Genomic DNA, 4,926 nt, shown 5'->3' with positions numbered 1-4,926 from the left:
CCTTCTGGCTTGCAGAGTTTCTGCTGAAAGATTAGCTGTTTACCTCATGGGGATTCCCTTGTATGTTATTTGTTGTTTTTCCCTTGCTGCTTTTAATATGTTTTCTTTGTATTTAATTTTTGATGGTTTGATCAATATGTGTCTTGGCATGTTTCTCCTTGGATTTATCCTGTATGGGACTCTCGGCTCTTCCTGGAGTTGATTAACTATTTCCTTTCCCATATTAGGGAAGTTTTCAACTATAATCTATTCAAATATTTTCTCAGTCCATTTCTTGTTCTCTTCTTCTTCTGGGATCCCTATCATTCGAATGTTGGTGCGTTTAATGTTGTCCCAGAGGTCTCTGAGACTGTCCTCAATTCTTTTCATTCTTTTTTCTTTATTCTGCTCTGTGGTAGTTATTTCCACTATTTTATCTTTCAGGTCACTTATCCGTTCTTCTGCCTCAGTTATTCTGCTCTTTATTCCTTCTAGAGAATTTTTAATTTATTTTGTTGTTCATCATTGTGTATTTGCTCTTTAGTTTTTCTAGGTCCTTGTTATACTTTTTTTTTTCTCCATTCTATTTCGAAGATTTTGGATCATTTTTAGTATCATTACTCTGAACTCTTTTTCAGGTAGACTGCCTTTTTCCTCTTCATTTGTTTGGTCTGATGGGTTTTTACCTTGCTCTTTCATTTGCTGTGTATTTTTCTCTCTTCTCATTTTGCTTAACTTACTGTGTTTGGGTTCTCCTTTTCACATGCTGCAGGGTTTTAGATCCCGTTATTTTTGGTGTCTGCCCCCAGTGGGTAAGTTTGGTTCAGTGGGTTGTGTAGGCTTCCTGGTTCAGGGGACTGGTGCCTGTGTTCTGGTGAATGAGGCTGGATCTTGTCTTTCTGGTGGGAAGGTTCACGTTCAGTGGTGTGTTTTCATGTGTCTGTGACCTTATTATAATTTTTTTCATCCTCTCTGCTAATGGTTGGGGTTGTGTTCATGTCTTGCTAGTTGTTTTGCATAGGGTGGCCAGCACTGTAGCTTGCTTGTTGTTGAGTGGAGCTGGGTCTTAGCATTGAGATGGAGATCTCTGGGAGAGTTTTTGCCGTTTGATATTACATGGAGCCTGGAGGTCTCTGGTGGACCAATATCGTGAACTAAGCTCTCTCACCTCATAGGCACAGGCTTGACACCCCATCGGAGCACCAAAACCCTTTCAACCACATGGCTCAGATGAAAAGGGAGAAAAAAAGAAAGAAAGAAAAAATCAAGTAAAATAAAATTAAATTAAAAGTTATTAAAATAAAACAATTTAATTATTAAAATAAAAGAAATTAACAAGTAATAAAGAAAGAAGAGAGCAACCAAACCAGAAAACTAATCTACGAGTGATAACAAGTGCTAAAAAATATACAGAAAAAAAAATGCCAGACAGAACCCTAGGACAAATGGAAAAAGCAAAGCTATACAGACAAAATCACACAAGGAATCCTACATATACACACTCACAAAAAGAGAAAAAAGAAAGAAATATATATCTATATATACAGTAAAAAAAAAACAAAACAGGAAGAGAACAACCAAATTAATAAACAAATCTAGCAATGATAATAAACTCTAAATACTAAACTACAATAACATAAAACCAGAAACAAATTAGATGCAGAAAGCAAACCCCAAGTCTACAGTTGCTTCCAAGATCCACCACCTCAATTTTGGGATGATTCGTTGTCTATTCAGGTATTCTAGAGATTCAGAGTACATCAAGTTGTTTGTGGAGCTTTAATCCGCTACTCCTGAGGCTGCTGGGAGAAATTTCCCTTTCTCTTCTTTGTTTGCACAGTTCCTGGGGTTCAGCTTTGGATTTGGCCTCGCCTCTGCATGTAGGTCACCTGAGGGCGTCTGTTCCTGCCCAGACTGGACAGGGTTAAGGGAGCAGCTTATTATGGGGCTCTGGCTCATTCAGGCCGTGGCTAGGGAGAGGTACAGAATGTGGGGCAAGCCCGTGGCAGCAGAGGCCAACATGACATTGCAACCACCTGAGGCATGCCATGTGTTCTTCCAGGGAAGTTGTCCCTGAATCGCGGGACCCTTGCAGTGGCAGGCTGCACAGGCTCCCAGGAGGGGAGGTGTGTTTAGTGACTTGTGCTTGCACACAGGCTTGTTGGTGGCCTCAGCAGCAGCCTTAGTGTTTCATGCCCATCTCTGGCGTCCACACTGATAGCCACGGCTCGCACCCACCCCTGGAGCTCTTTTAGGCGGTGCTCTGTATCCCCTCTCTTTGTGCCCCCTTAAACAATGGTCTCTTGCCTCTTAGGCAGTTTCAGACTTTTTTCCCAGACTCCCTCCCAGCTTGCTGTGGTGAAGTAACCCCCTTCAGGCTGTGTTCATGCAGCCAACCCCAGTCCTCTCCCTGGGATCTGACCTCTGAAGCTGGAGCCTCAGCTCCAAGCCCCCACCCGCCCCAGTAGGTGAGCAGACAAGCCTGGTGAGTGCTGGCCGGCACCGATTCTCTGTGCGGGAGTCTCTCTGCTTTGCCCTCTGCACACCTATTGCTGCACTCTCCTCAGTGGCTCCAAATCTTCCCCCCTCACCACCCACGGTATCCACCAGTGAAGGGGCTTCCTAGTGTGTGGAAACTTTTCCTCCTTCTCAGCTCTCTCCCAGGGGTGCATGTCCTGTCCCTATTCTTTTGTCTCTGTTTTTTATTTTTTCTTTTGCCTGACCCATGTAGGTGGGCATTTTCTTGCCTTTTGGGAAGTCTGAGGTCTTCTGCCAGCATTCAGTAGGTGTTCTGTAGGAGTTTCTCCACATGTAGATGTATTTCTGATGTATTTGTGGGGAGGAAGGTGCTCTCCATGTCTTACTCCTCCTCCATCTTGAAGGTCTTTCTACATATACTTTTCTTATGAAAAAGAAGATGGAAAAATTGATATATCTTTACAGTTACAGGTATACTTGTTTATTCATCTCTCCTAGTTGAATGTATAAGGAGCTTATCTGTATTGTTCACTGTTGAATCCTCAGTGTCTGAATTATTATTTAGCATATTGTAAATGCATATTTTATTTGGGTTGAATGAATGAATATTTATAGATATGTTGGCAGTTAAAAAGGAAAAACTGAAAGTGCCTTACATCTATTACATTCTAAACTTATACATCTGTCCCATTGGTGGTATTTCCTATGGTTCTTAAGGCTGGAGTCACAATTGGCTGTTCAGCAGCTCCTAGAAATTTTACAAATTTTGGCAAAGCTCTTGCTTTTTTGACTATGTCAGTTAGTTCATTGAACCATCAGTAAGGTAGGACAGCTCAGCAAATAGCTCTAAATACTTCTCAACAGTCATGATGCAAAAGTAGGAAGAATTTGCTTAATAGCATCTAAAGGGGGAATAGCATATTATTATAATAAAGATTTGAAAGTGTCCAGATTAGACTATATAAATAACCATGTGCTAAAGATGGCAAATCAATAGCTATCAATACAAGTAGAGTTAACGAAGTGTTTATTTTGCCATTCTTGATAATGAAATCATTGGAAGCAAACCATTACTTGCAATGTTTCTGAGAGCCTGTACAGCTTTTTCACTGATGTGTGAATGGAGAGATGACAAGATAGCAATTAATGATGATATAGTACCTTCATCTACCACAGTCTATTCTGGTTTCCCAAAATTTATATTAGCAAGTACACCTAAGCAGATTAAAATTCAATAGTACTACAGTCAGAGAAAGGTACACATTTTTTAATCAAACCAGCTCAGATTACGTTGTCTATGGAGGGCTTTTTTCCCACACAAAGAATTTTCCAGCAACTTGGGTAGCTTGGAATTGACTTTCCAAATTATTGCTGTTTGTGTCTTTCCCAGTGTCATCAACAGAACAATTTACAAAGACCTAGTTGCTATGAATTACCTGTAGTAGAGAAGTAGCAGCATCAGGAAAAGAACTTACCTTTCTTCTTTTCAGCATCTGGTCATTTTTCTTAGCTTTTCTCTCTTTCATTATAACTTCTATACAGTACTGTCTCATTTCTGTTCTGTGTTTCCCTTTGTTTTCCAAACTGTTAAGGTGGGCAGTTAGCTAATTAGCATTCTTATTGGTGTACATGTTATTAGACAATAGGAGAAAACTAGAAGATAATTGTGGATCTGGCTCAGATTTTATGTGTAGCAGCATCTGCGTTTACAGGCTTCAAGTTAATACACCCTGGATAACTGAAAAATTATACTTTTAAATTCTAAACTATAAAGGTGTTCAGAGATTGTTTTTATGATATATAGAAAATTAATAAAAGCCTCTATCCTTTTATGGTGGGAAAACACATACATCTCTAGTTAAAGAGGAGCTCGTTTAAAGAAAAATAATATCTTCAAAGAGGAGAAAAGTAATTTGGACAGTATTCTGTATTCAAGTCTATGGTAGAATGATTGTAGAATTATTTTATTTTTAAATGGTAAATTAGAGGTTTAGGGAGAAGGGCTTTAGATTCAGCTAGAATTATATCCATTATTTCCTGTTCTTTCTACCATGCTTGTCCTTTTTCAAAATAATAGTAATAATGATGGTTAGTATTTATTATAAAATGATCATTATTAATGAGAGAAAATCGCATTTCCATTCTTCTTATAACTTTAACATTGAAATACACATAAAGACAAATTCATATAAACAAACTGTGGATGTTGTTTTCCCTGGCTTATAAGCAAAGTAAAACTTAAAATGAGTAGGCAAGGTATAATTAAGATTTGTTACTAAATGGCAGCCTAAACCTCTCAGAGAGGTCTTCCTGGTTATAAAAAGAGCTTGGTTTCTAAATTGAAGATAAAACGTAATCAATGTTAACAAAATTAGCCCCCCATCCCTGGTATTTTGGAAATAACCCATCCCTTTCTTTATTTCCTAGTGGTGTTTCACTGGATCGTCCTTATATTTGAATTTGAGGAAA

At 38.8% G+C, this 4,926-nt stretch overlaps 1 pseudogene; it reads right to left on the bottom strand.

Moving 5' to 3' along the window:
- Window positions 1–3,131: 3,131 nt before the first annotated feature.
- Window positions 3,132–4,088, bottom strand: LOC114905802 (annotated as a pseudogene).
- Window positions 4,089–4,926: the final 838 nt, after the last annotated feature.

This window comes from Monodon monoceros, unplaced genomic scaffold (genome assembly GCF_005190385.1).
Source record: "Monodon monoceros isolate NGI ecotype Baffin Bay Population unplaced genomic scaffold, NGI_Narwhal_1 Super_Scaffold_22, whole genome shotgun sequence".
Classification (NCBI taxonomy): Eukaryota; Metazoa; Chordata; class Mammalia; order Artiodactyla; family Monodontidae; genus Monodon; species Monodon monoceros.
Note: the sequence above shows the minus strand (reverse complement) of the source record. Positions and strands in the feature narration are given on the sequence as shown.